We start from the raw sequence: 14,136 nt of genomic DNA, 5'->3' as shown, positions 1-14,136 counted from the left end.
ATACAGGTTTTAATATTAATGTTTAATATTGATTTCTTTGGTTCTTACTTGGTTTAAGCAGTATCTTCTCCTTGAGAAAATTTTGCTGCTGTTTCTAATGGAACTGCATAGAAACTAGCATTGAACTGACTTCAAGGTTTTGCAAGTTAATAACCAATGTAAGACAAAAATTAACATTGCAATTTTTCTTCCTTTTGACCATATCTCAGTACTCTTCCATGAAGTACTGAGCCTGCATGGTTCCATATTCTTTCTTCCATGTAACCTATGGAACAAATGTTTAATGCAAGTGGCATTAATCAGTTAGTAAAAACAGCACTACTAATTAAGTAAATGTGTCATTTCAAATCCTGTTGATTAAGAATCAATTCGGAGATGATCTTGAGTCTCAGCAGCAGTGAAATTTGGAAAAAAGACCATCAAACTCCTGCTGAATCTGTCATGGGACTCAAATGTATACTTATTTAAAATCACCTTTGGAAAGTATTCTTTAATTTTGAATGAAATTAATTTTAATAGCATGAAAACAAAATTATTGAAGTACTTGAGCTTAGTTATTGTTTGAACATCATATTCAATAATTCATTATGCTACTTGAAGTATGAAAAGCCAAATATTATTCCCATCCTTTTTATGCCTATTTTACAATTTAACATTAGCTATTTTATTAAAAATCATAATAGCTTCATTACTTAAATTTGTGAAAGCTGAATGACTGTGTAGAAAATTAACTTTTACAGAAATAGAACTTCCATCTATACAGAAGCTGTGGCTGAAATGTAAAGGTCCACATTTGTCACTGGCTGGCACTGCAAAGGACAGCTTCTCTTCAGAAGCCTAAAACTGGCCTAAGAAGCTGCAGTTCTCTGACCAAGTATAATTAACAGGGAAATCATTCTGTTACTGTGAGTGACAACTGTTCTCATCGTCACTATGAAGCTAGCCTGTATCCATAGGTAAAGAGAGTGGACAACAGTAAAGCACAATCATGTGCAAGAAATGAAGATAACCATGTTGTGAAATATAAGGGCAATATTCAACTGAACACAAGGATAAGTTTGAAAAACTTATTCTAAGACTTTAACTGCCTTTCATGAAAGCAGTTAGCAGGAGGAAAGCTGCAGTAACTAATGGATTAACATTTCACAAATGTATACGCAAGGGCTGCTCTGAAAGTAATGCCCCCTATTCTATAATGTCGACCCATGACAACAGAGGCAGATGTTGGTGCTATGGCAGTAGAGGTTGAACCTTCCCACCAATATGCCGTTACATTTTGTTGCTTTGTGACAGATGGCAGCAGAGGGGTAGTCTGACAAATGGCATCTAACATAACAGTCAGATTTGCATATGAAGCAAAGGAGTGTCACTGAATTCTTCCATGTGGAAAAAGTGGTACCCACTGATGTTCATTGACCCTTGGTGTACGTTTACAGAGATCAAACAGTGGATGTGAGCATAGTGGGGGTGGTGTGTTTCAGCAGTGGCAACAGTGGGTTACCCCCACTGGTGCAAATTTTTAAGCATGGCATGCAGACTCTTGTTCATACTTAATGGTGGTGACTGTGTTGAAAAACAGTGTTTTGTAGCTGAGAATTTGCTCTTTCAAATAGTGTTGTTATCTTCTTTGTAGCTGATGTGGTTTCCATGGAAATAAATAGGAAGCGTTACTTTTGGAGCAACCTACGTATATGCTTTAAGCCTACTTTTAATGGTGTGTATCTAATACATTAATAAAGGACAATTAAGAGAGATTTCTATCAGAGAACAGAACGTAACAGACTTCACTCTTGATTCTTTCCTGGGGCTTCCAATGAGACTCAATATGCAGAGTGCATTGTCTAATTTTCCTATGTTCAGAGACCTTAAAATGCAAATTAATATTACCTGTGAATTCTAATACAGAGTAGTAAACTTAACAAATATGGAATTATAACTTGTGTATGAAGATTGGTATGGACAGATAAGATCTATTCTAGTCTTTGTTCAGGAAGGGGCAAAAATGTCATTGTGGGAAAAGTAATATAGCAACAGAGTAGAAAAAATCTGTTAGCGTTCCTTCATTAAATGTTTCTTTTATGTGGAAAAGAAGAAGAGATCTGACTAAGAAATACTATGAATACACTCAGGGATCTTAGTAACTGGACTCCAGTTTTAGTGTTACAAATCTACATTGGTGTCTTTTTGTTTGTTTCTGTGCTTGATTATATGTATTGGTAAATTCATTTCCATTATTTTCTGAGTCTACCTCCAGAACTGTATAAATTATAAAAAAAATTATAAAAAAATCAGCAAATCTAAATTGTCAGTCTTCTCTGATAAGTGGAAACACTTAACAACTATTTTAGGTTGCATATTTCTTGCCTAAGAGAGCAATTTCTTTACAAAGTACAGTAAGGTCAGTTCAGTAGTGCACCAAAAAGTGTATTTGTTTTCACCTGGAAAGAAAAAATGATTCTGCTCAGTGAAGGGTACAATCAGATGACACCTCAGCGTGTTCAAGTTGGATAAGGATAAACAGTGTTTGACACATCTCACTGAAAGACAAGAAGATTTTGTTAAATTGAATTTTCTTCTGAGAAAGGATATGAACACAGGCAGCTGTTATGAAGTAATTCATTGTTGGATTTTTTCCAGTTCATGTAGTCCCATGTTAAGTTTAACTGCATTAATCCCAAACTGCAGATACTTTTATTCAAAATTAAAGTGGCTCTAATTTAATTTAACTTAATTCACTTTAAAGGCTGACGTAGCCTACACTGAACTAAAACCATTATGAATCTGAATAAAAGAATCAATACAGAGCTTTAATGCATTTTAATTCATCCACTTTAAAAGTTACTTCAGATCAACTTTCTCAAGGGTTTCTGCATTGGCATATTTGATAGGCCTTGAGTGTATAGATGGATACTTACCATTAATTATGAAATGATCATCTCCTTCCTCCACAACCTAAAGAAATAATGGCATAAAACGAAGTTATTCTGAGACTGATACAAACTTAAGTGCATAATTTATTAGACTCTGGCACTTCTTTTTCCCTGGAAGCCTTGATCATAATTGAAAAGATAATAAATTTATTTGACAATTAAAAAGTAATCTATTATTAACTGGAATAAAGCAAGCCATCCAAATTGTTTATTCAACATCTATTAAAACTGGCTCTGTTCTTCGTGAGCTAAAGGCAATGTTTGTAACATCATGACACTTCTGGTTATGATTCTTCTAATCAGAAGATTAGGTTATTTCTTAGCTTACGGTGAGGATGTATAATTTATTAATTAAAGGTAGTGTCAATATTTAGACTTGGGACACAAAATGGTTATTCATTTATTAATTTGTTGGTTTGTTTTCTGGTAGTTAAGGAATTATTCTACCATCACATGTTACTTTAAAATGGAATATAATTTGTATCTCTCAAGCTGTTTTACACGAGTCCCTAAATCATTTGGTATCATGTCCATTTTTAGGCTCTTTTTAACCATCAGTTGAAAGAAACATATTTACTTTTAACTTTGATCTGAAGCCATTAATGTAAACGTTTTTTTCTTTTTTTTAAAAAAAAAAAAAAGCTCCAAAAGAGTGGTTTCATGGAATTCAGGGAAGCTTTTTTATTAGATTTTTTCTTTATTCTAGTCATTCAAGGGCATCTTTTGGATAGAAATCCAAATTTGGAAACATTTTTTTTTCTCCCTGGGGTTTACTTATACAGTAGCATTCCAGTTTGGGTCTTTAATGTTGTCAGACAACTAATGTCTTAACAGTAAGGATTGGTTTATTTATAAGTTATCTTCTAGCATATATTACCTATATGTGCTGGAACGGGCTACCCAAGGGGTGCTGGAGTCATCATCCCTGGAGCTGTTCAAGAAACATCTAGATGTTGTACTGAGGGCCATGGTTTAGTGGGAAATACTGGTAGCAGGTGGACGGTTCGACTAGATGATCTTGGAGGTCTTTCCAACCTTGGTGATTCTATGATTCTGTGATTCTGTATGTGTATGTAACTATTGCATAATGCATGTATGATATTGTGTATGCAGCCTTTTTTCTCACTTACACCATCATAAATCTATAATGATTTCTAGGGAAAGCTAACATGATTTCATGTTTAATGGAAATTTAGTATATAAAAACACTGAATTTTGAGAGACAAGTGCAAAGTGTAGGAATAACTAGCTACATAGCTACTGAAATGGGAACAATGGCACAAGGAACAGATATTTACAAATACATCAGGAAGTTAAAATGTCACAGGAGGAGGAAGAGTGCCAGCTATTTTGGAAGAGAGAGAAGCACTGTATTAAGATAAAAATAAAGATACTCTGCAAGATATTTGAAATAATCCTCCTATGAAAACATACCCACGTGAACAAACTTTGCTCGGACACACTGTCCCTTCAGGCAAGTAAAAAGTTTTCCCTTTGCGGTTCTCTGCTGTGTACTTGTGGGCTACGTATATTAAAAAGCACAGGTTACTGTTGAGTACACTGTATTTTTGTCTATTCAGCATTAGTAAGGGCTTAGTTGAACTGCTGTGACAAGTCCTGTGCACTGACCTTTTAGAAATATTCAAATATTTGGAGATATTGAAGACCCACCTGGACACCTACCTGTGCAACCTGCTGTAGGGTACCAGCTTTAGGAGGGGGACTGGATTTGATGATCTCTTAAGGTCTCTTCCAACACCTGCAATTCTATGATTCTGTGAAAGCAGAGATTTGCATTAGTTGGAAAACATTTACTGAGTTCGGGGGTTTAGAGAACAAGAACAAGGATTGAATGTGTTCCAGGAATAAAAAGACTTCAGAGGGATGCAACAGGATGTAAAGGGATTCAAGGGAATGTGAAAGGTTGTTGTGAAAGTGAAGGACTTGCTCTGTTCTCCACATGTACAGGAGCTAGAAACAGGAAACAATAGATTTCCACTGCAACAAAGTAATGTCAAGTATGTTATTAGAAAAAGAAATACTAGTGGAGCAATGGAAATGCCTGGGGAAAGTTCAGTAGCATCTCCACCACTGGTCATCTTAAGAACAGGCTAGAAGTACTCTCAAATATAGCTGATCCTTCTTTAGGTAGGGAGGAAGGATTAAGGTACTCTAGTTCTATGAGTTTTCATGGAGTTTGTTGGAACTCGCTGCTGTTTATTCTGACATGTGACCCAGACTTTTGAGTTCTTATGGTTTTAAGAGGTGTTTTTTTAATCAAGGGAAATTCTTAGAATTTCATTGTTTGTTATTTGTTTGTGATTTTGACATTTGGGACACGTTTTCAACTGTTTTGGTCTTCTAATAGATTAAAAGATTGATATAACATAAAAGGATTTTCTTCCAGCAGAACATTACATGGGAACCTTCCATAGGTTATCTCTGGGGTCTCTTGAAAGCTTTGGAATGAAGAGAATCCAGTGGAAAGAGCCATGATAGTAAGTTAAAACATTTAGAAGCAGATATCTTCTGTATTTTTCTCACTGAGTTTTTTCCATCTCTTTTAAACTATTTTAGAGTATATATTCAGCTTTATTTATGGAATATTACAGTCACTGAAAACAATTTGGTTTTCTTTTTATCCTTTGGATGACATTCTTAGACTCTCTTTTTAAATATGATTTCTAAAAAAAAAAGCCAACATTTTTGATACTATTGCTTATATTTCTTCATATAAGTCAAAATGTTTATATTCCAAGACCATATGTTGTTGATAAATTGACTTTTGTGACAAGCCAGACAAGGTTAAATAACTTTTCCTCAATTAGCTGCATAGAATTATGTAAGTCATAAATTTAAAGATAATTTACTTTTATTAAAAGTATTATGACATAGTCGATCAAGTGTGTTGCAAATTAACAGATGCAGTTATAAGCCACCTGAAATGATGCTTCTCACTAATACTCATACTACTATATTACGGTTGAAGCAGAAAAGTTCAAGAGATGACTTACAGCATCTCCTGTCTCATCTTCCAACTAACATCAGATGACATCTCTCCATTAAATGAGAAAGACATTGGATTTTCGAAAGTCAGTGTCAACGGTTTACGGGCGTTCAGCCCGGTTCCGTGACGAAGGGGATGGGGGATCCACGGGTCCACGTCCCGGGAAAAGGGGAAAGGGGAAAAGGGTAGGGAGATGGCCCTGAGAGCAAAGAACAGCGGCAACAATCTGAGGAGAAACAAACTAATTTACTAAATAAAATATCGGAATGCAAAACAACACACTATAATACAATATAATTACAATTTAAGCTGATAAATCCAATACAGAGAGAGAATGTCCCAAAATCAAGGTAGGCCTTACTCTACTACCGACAATAAGACGGCTGGAGAGCGAGGTGCTGCCAAGACAAGAGACGGGCGGAAAAAGGAACGAGGTCTCGTGATCTGCAAGTTTTTATACTGCGAGCTTTTATCTTTTCCCTCCGGCTGGAAAATGGTAACAGAGGAGCAAAGTGCCATGGGGAATATAGTAGTCCTTCTCTTCTGAGAACCAGGTACATTCACTACATGATGTTATGATGTGGAGTACCAATAACCGAAAATCATAAAACCATGACAGTCAGAGACCACAAAAGATGTGGTGGAATTGTGTGCATCATTTTTGGGTATTCTTTAACAGAAAAAAGAACAAACCCCAAACCTCAGGACGCAAAGTAACTGTAGAATTCATATCCTTGGTGTTCATATTAAATAACCTGTATCATAACAAACAATTTTTGTCATAGGGTCCATGCATCCATTCCCAGGCCACAGAATTGGGAAACTGCCATAACTTCATTATTTCTACAGCAATAAAACTCCAGATCATATATTCATTTCCTTTGAATAGGAGTTTTGTGCTATCAGTCACTTGTGGGGAAAAATGATGTATGATCATATAAGTTGTATCTCATGTGCAGTTCCTGTGGATTCATAACTGTCACCTTCTAACTGACATTTCTATGTTTGCTTTATGTCCTCTTTGCTCAGTTACACTTCTGTGTTCTGAACTTCTTTAGTGGTATATGGAAGCTGAAGGTCTGGGTAACGTTATCACCTTCTCAGACTTCACATCAAAGTTACTACCCTGGGCTTACAATTACAATTTTCAGTGTTTTTTACATCACCTTACTGGCATTTTTCATTCGCTTCACTTTATAACTCTTGCAAGTATTGCCCACAAAACATTTTTTAATTATGATTTTTTTCTGTAGTTCTTCATATGTCTTATAGTTGAGTACTCATAAAACCCAGTTTTGGTATTTTTGATTCATGAATAATATTTCAAATTATTGCCAATGCAGATAGGGAGAAATAGCAAAGCAAATCCCAGCATTTTGCCAGTAGCCCAAATACAATAGGTGGGTAATTCACTGGCAGTTTCTACCTTTCTACTAGTAACCAACAGCTGGTCGTGGATTTTCAGGATCTGTAATCCTTGTGATGTCCTATAAAGTCATTTATTTCATTAATGATGTTAAAGCAAAAAAAAAATCTGTATGAAACTGATATCAGTAATGGTCAGAGATTTGGGGATCTTATTTATAAATATCTTAAGTGTGGAAGGCAGAGGGACATGGCCAACCTCTTTTCAGTGGCCTATGGGGACAGGACAAGGGGAAATGGCCATAAACTGGAGCATAGGAAGTTCTGCACCAATACGCATAAGAACTTCTTCACAGTGAGGGTGACAGAGCACTGGAACGGGCTGCCCAGGGAGGTTGTGGAGTCTCCTTCTCTGGAGATATTCAAGACCTGCCTGGACACCTACCTGTGCAGCCTGCTGTCAGGAGCCTGCTTTGCAGGGGGGTTGGACTCGATCTATAGAGGTCCCTTCCAGCCCCTACAATTCTGTGATCCTGTGACTTGTGATGTTAAGTGTAGGAAACCACAAATAAACACACACTAATTTCCAATAAAAGCTTCTAATGAAAACTACTTCTCTGAGAGATTGGCTGCAGTGCTAGCTTTGCTGTGCTGTGAGAGGAATTCAAACCCACAAAAAAATGATGCAGCAAATAGACAAGGACTATGAGCAGGTAACCTTCCTGTGCTGTTCACTTTCTTTTTCTATGAGGTAAGGTACAAAAAAATATAATAGAGATCCTTTATTGACTGTAAAATATATACCACATATTTAGTATGCTATTTTGATAGAGTAGAATCAACTATTACTATAATTTCTTTGTTTCTGTCACTCTGTATAATATATACAAAACATCATACACACAAATATATGCAGTGTATAATGTATATACATAGTGTAAAATCTACATCTTTCTGTGTAATATGTGATGTATGTATTTGTAAATCACCTTGTTTTGGTAATTTTCTTTTCCTCTTCACCTAACATAGCCTCAATGTTCTCCACTTTTCTCTAAACTCAGACAAAAAAGTTTTTTGCTGATAATTCTGAGTTAAATTTTTAATTTATAACTGTTGTTCCTTATTAAAACCTCTGTACCGTTGTATCTAGTAACACTTTAAAACCTAAAAAGCAAAAAATAATAATGTATTGTGCCTACATTATGTTAATGTACTCTAAGTTGTATTAAAATAACATAAGAAAAAGTCGAAGACAATTTGATTCACTTAAAAGTCACAAAGAACAAATTGTTCCTTGGACATCAGAATTAATGAAGCATGGCTTCATTCAGATTCCTATTTTTCCACCCCCTCAACAGTCCCCTTCAGTAGTCCTAGCTACCCTACATTTTCTCCAACGCTATTAACCAAGGGCATTACACACTTTGTGATTAGTCTGGATCAACTTTCATGTCAGCTGGCTTGTGAGTATGTTTGTACTGATGACTGAAATGAGTGTATACTGAACGAGATCATCTCCTTTTAGAGGCACAATACTTATTTTAGCAAATGTAATTTTGCGCTATCTTTAATCTGACCAAGGTTGTAGATCACAGTGTAGGTTTTAAAGTGAGCATTTTCCTTGCACCTGTATAGATTTATTCTCTAGTAAGAAGTACATGTCCCCATTAAACTTTATATTCTCTGATTCAATGTTAGTTTTCTCTTACTTTCCGTATGAAGTGAGGAGAAAAGAATAGCTCTTTTAAGTACTTTTTGATTTATTTCTCTCATTCTGTGTCCTGTTAAGTGACACATACATATAATCATAAATGTAACCTACAGCTCCTTTTGAGACAGGAAATATCAGTTCAAATGAAGTGGTCTAAATTCATGAAGTGGATCAGAATCATAATTCAAAATGGAATACAGTACAGCACATGGTGGAACGCATGCTGCTTTGCTGTAGTAGATGAGACTGATTTCTTTGAGTCTGCACAAGTTGTGTAACTCGGTATATGTTACTTGTGAATAATACAGGTCATTCCAGTGGAATAGTTACAGTATATCTGCATTATATCATGCATTTTACCTCCATAATACATAAAGAGTTATTAATACTTTCTGTTCTGTTTTTTGGAGGGAAAATATTTCTTCTTTCTCTGTTTACCTGCTGTGAACTTCTGTGCGATGACAGGAGGAGGCTTTGAAATAATTAAAATGGCTATTGTTGTACACACGGTACAGTTTGATAAGTAAAACATTCTGAGTTCTGGCAAAAAAAATTATTATGAATTTCTGAAAAGCTGGACTTCCTTCTTTTCACTGCATCAAAATTGTATTACAAAAAGCAAGAGAACTTGTGACTGGTTCAGAACTTGGGTGCTTCAGGAACACCTATCCTTTTATTTATTGATTTGAATTCATGAAGGAAGATAATAGATGCCTTTCTTGTGTTAACTGGCTTTGCTGGTTTATCTGGTTTCAACTGAGCTACTTAAAATCACTTAGGATCTTAGCAAGTCTCTGTGCGTTAGATGATGTGTTAGTGCACAAGCACAGTTTTGAAGTAGCACCATGTATTTATGCCTATTCTTAGTCCACATTGATAATGTGAATATATGTTATCCCACAGACATAAACCACCTTAAGAATGTTATATAAATGACTCTCTGGACCATTTTGGAGAAGTTTCTTTGGTTGAATATACAGGTAGGCACTTATATCTTAACTTCCACCCTACACCCTAAGTTAACCCATCCCAGTTCTGGCCTGGAACTTGTGCGAATAAATTTGCACCCTTTGTCACTGAGTTAGTTTTTACTTACTAACATACAGGGCTTATCAATGTGAGTAGAATCCTGTAATTTCAGGATACTAAAAGTGGGTAGTTACAGGACAAGAAACCTGCTTTTCAATGAAGAATTATTTTTAGATTTTGCCCAAGGCTCAGCTGTATTTAAGAATATTAGTAGTAAGAGAAATCTCATCTGTTATATTTCTTCATTCTCAGCTCATTTTTTCTGAACTCCTAAAAATCATCTCTATGAGATGTCCCATCTAGAAGAAATGTTTTTAGTATTCAGAGCTCCTTTTTTTTCCTAGTTCCCGTACTGGAATTGGCAACTGCTGTTTGTTTTACAGTCAGAATTCTACAGTAGGTTAGATGTTTTTTGTTTATTCAAAATTTAATGAGAATGCCAATACCATTGTGAGTTCTAACTGTTTAGCTGGAAAGGGCAAGCATGATTTACATGAATTTTGTCACCTTTACAATTAATTAAAATCTTGGTCTTGTGGCTGTGTTTTTAGACATCTTTCTACTTTCATGTGACAGCAAAATACTGCTAGTGAGTCTCAGAATTCTGTCAAATTTTGTTCCTATATATTGACATTACAGAGCGACTGAAGAATAATCAACCTTAACTATAAATTTCATACTCAGCATGGCTCAAGGCTCTTATTCAATGGCTTCCCGAGAAATACTGTATGTCAGTGAGACTTTTTTCTCTTTGCCCTTCATTGTGATTCTCTGTTAGACCAATTATTAATGGTGCTATGGTCAAGGATTTTAAAGATTAAAACTGTATTTAATAAAGATCAGAAGAAGATGGGTAAAGAAGTTCTCCTCTGTGAATTTAAATGTATGTAGATTATATATGACAGCTTTACTGGCAATTAACTTTTTGGCTATCAAATATCCTCAGTTCTCACAATATAACTGTGTGGCATAGCAAAAATTGAAATTGCCCCAGATGATCTTCGCTTCTGTACACTTAACCCATTGGAACTTGCTAATATTTCTTGTGAACAAAATTAAAAGGATTTAGAAAAGAACTGAACTCACACTGTATTGCAGCAGTAGAGGAGGCTTGTGAGTGGAGATAAATGGTATTGTGTAACAGATAAAGAGAGAAAGGGACTAGATTCTTAACTTGAGATGGACCAAAATCCAGAGTAACTGAACAGAAGATGGAAGTAACGCTATATAGGAATGACAGCATAGCTGGTGGCATAGTGCAGAAGAAACAGTGCATGTCCATGCATTCTCCTCTCTTACACGTGTGTTGTTGAACTGATTCTCTTGGAGAAGTTTGTGTGGACAAAGCATAAAATGGTTCTGCATAACTAGTATTTCTTGGTACTAAATTCTGCTTTACTCCTCTCTATCCCAGAGAAGGTGGAAACTGAAGGCCTCTTATGTAAATGTGAGCCTTGTTGCCTTCTCTGTGGTGTGGGCTGGGATATTGATAGCTGTGACTCATTCCTCTTCCATTGACCAATCACTCTTACTGACCAGTTCTCCTGGATAATACTGCAAGCATGGAGAAAATACTACTCTCCACAGTGTGTTACAAGTCACCTGGAACTTACAGATATTGCTGTCATTTGCTAAGCAGTAGACAGTGACTAAGAATATTTTCCTTCTATATATTCTAGGGTAGCTCTATAGAAAACAAAACAGACAAAAAAAATGCAGAAAATCTAAGAAAATTAGTATGAATGAAGAAGTAGGTTCTATTAAATTAGACACAAGCAGCAGCTGAAGCAGCACATAGCTGAAAAAGGGGAAAAAAGCTGGGTCTTTCAGCCATCAGTAAACAGACTGACAGTTGCTGAGGGAGGGCTTCCTCCACTCATTTTAGTAGCTTTTTAGGTTTGCAGTTGTGCTTGTGTGGGGTACCCTGGGATAACAATCTGCTTAATGTTTCTCGTGATATCCTAGCAACCTAAGGAATGCACTCTATCCCTAAACTAATCTCCAGCTCTGCAACATAACCCAGACTGCTAAGGAAGATGACATGATCCTTGACTGATCAGCACCGGCAAGGTTGTCTGTTTGTTTTTTCTTATATTAACGTAAGAACTCCAGCCTTTCCTTTGGTGTAAACACAGAACTGAAATAGAACATTACTTATTTTGACAGCTGACTTTTATAAATACATGTTCAAATGTTCAACACCAACAAGGAATGTTGCCTCGAGTAAATACCTGTTAGAGCTGTAGTTTGTAACATGCATTCATTATCAAGAAAAATGTTAGAAACCAGGTGAGAAAAATGAAGTAATTTTGAGGAGCTCTAAGAATATGCTATTTTATTTTGCATTTCTTTTTATTTACCACACATTTTCTTAATTCACCATTTTGACATTTTATCTTCTGTCCTCACCCCATTCTCATTTCTAGCCATTTGTACCATAAGATGGCATTTAACTCTCCTTGCCCTTTCTCAAACTCTTCTCAATACTAATCTGTATTTCTTTAATTGTTAATATTTTTAATTGTTAATATTTTCTGTTCAGATATTCTTTCAACATTCTGTTAAAATACATGTTCTTACTGATATCTGTGATTTATTTAATCTTTCCTCTGTATCTGCAGACTAAGTTCTGATCTCTACGCTGCTCATGTGATCTTCCAACCTCACACACTATCCTGCTAGTTCTCAAATCCACCTCACTGATTTCATAGAAGAACAGAATAAACGGGGAGATGCCAGATGAAATCTTTATATAGTACTGCTTCTGTAAAGATGCTTAAAAAATCTGAATGAAGAAAAATATGATGCAAAAATAAAACAATGTGTGTGATATGCAAATAGATCTCTTAATTTTGTAAAGATTAAGGATGGCCTACTAAAACTCGCAGAAATGCTGCTGGTGATTGAATCCTCATCTGTGCAAAATTTAAGTAAAGCTATTCAATGTAGACAGAACATATGTCTATCTTGTAAACAAAATACAACCTGACAATCATTTAGTATTCTCATTCTCCTCAAAGGAATTGCTGTGCTTGCTGTTGCTAAGCATTGTTTGAAGTTAGAGTGCTTGATTTGATGTCTATATATGTCTGGTCATCAATATATATGACTTAGTAAAAGGAATAATTTGGTTTAGCTGTTTCAAGTTGTTCTGATATATGGCTGATGTCTGGGTAACTTTTATCTGTTCTTAAAGACACCACTTTGATTTATCACTAACTGAAGTGGGTACAAACACACTGGAGAAAACTCATTTATTTCTGACAAGGGCTTGTAGAGCAAATTAAAGGGAAAGAAAAGCAAGCATATTATGAAATACATCTTTAAGTGTTTTTTATGAAATAAAATTTCAATTAAAATTCTGGAAACAAATTATGCAGTTGCATATTGACTACACAGATTAAAGATCTTTTTCTGTATCAATTGATTATGAATTTGACAGTAGCTCCATGGTGGTTCTCTTTTGACTGGTGGAATTATAGCCAGTGTTGTAGAAAAGATTTGAACATCAGCAAAAAGTATTGTTTTAATGAAATTATGACTGTCAAATGGGAGGTGCTTCAGCATGGATACAAACAGCTTCATATTCAGCTACTTAGTTTTGTGATTAAAATCTGTTAATCTAACTGGTTGTGCTCCATTAATGTTAGCCCATAATTTCCTCTGCGATCCCACATGAATGAAAGCTACAAGAGCTGCTGTTTCTTATCGTGCCCACAGGCTCTAAGTTAGAATTGGTCCTATTACTTAATGAGTTCTACAAAAAAAGCAACAGTTTTCTTCCTCAGAGATCATTATGTTTTCCCCATAGCTTTAGACTGTTAAGTGAGGTAAAGAACCATGCCCACCTACTCCAGATGCTCCAGCCCAGGACTGCTCTTGTTTGTGCTCATGTGCTCTGGTCTTTGCCCAGGCTGGAGACGTGGCTGCTGTTGCTTATCCCTTTGCAGGTTCAACCAGTAGCAAAGCTGAGCACATATCCCAAAGACACAGGCACACATAGACAGACAGGGCATGGATATGACCAGTCAGGCAGGCTGACCCAGCCAAGGTCAAGGTCAAGCCTGCCTTCAACAGGACTCACATAAAACATG

The 14,136-nt window shown here is 35.8% G+C and overlaps 1 long non-coding RNA gene across 2 annotated transcripts in view; it reads left to right on the top strand.

Moving 5' to 3' along the window:
- Positions 1-13,613, top strand: part of LOC110394998 — a 142,504-nt gene extending 128,891 nt beyond the window's left edge. The window contains exons 3-6 of one of the 2 annotated variants that reach the window (XR_002436091.1): positions 5,341-5,428; positions 9,917-9,993; positions 12,008-12,112; positions 12,664-13,613. This is a non-coding gene — a long non-coding RNA (uncharacterized LOC110394998). Of the gene's footprint in view, positions 1-5,337; positions 5,429-9,916; positions 9,994-12,007; positions 12,113-12,663 lie in introns of both variants that reach the window. The other variant, XR_002436092.1, reaches the window with a different exon arrangement.

This window comes from Numida meleagris, chromosome 2, assembly GCF_002078875.1.
Source record: "Numida meleagris isolate 19003 breed g44 Domestic line chromosome 2, NumMel1.0, whole genome shotgun sequence".
Taxonomy (NCBI): Eukaryota; Metazoa; Chordata; class Aves; order Galliformes; family Numididae; genus Numida; species Numida meleagris.
Note: the sequence above shows the minus strand (reverse complement) of the source record. Positions and strands in the feature narration are given on the sequence as shown.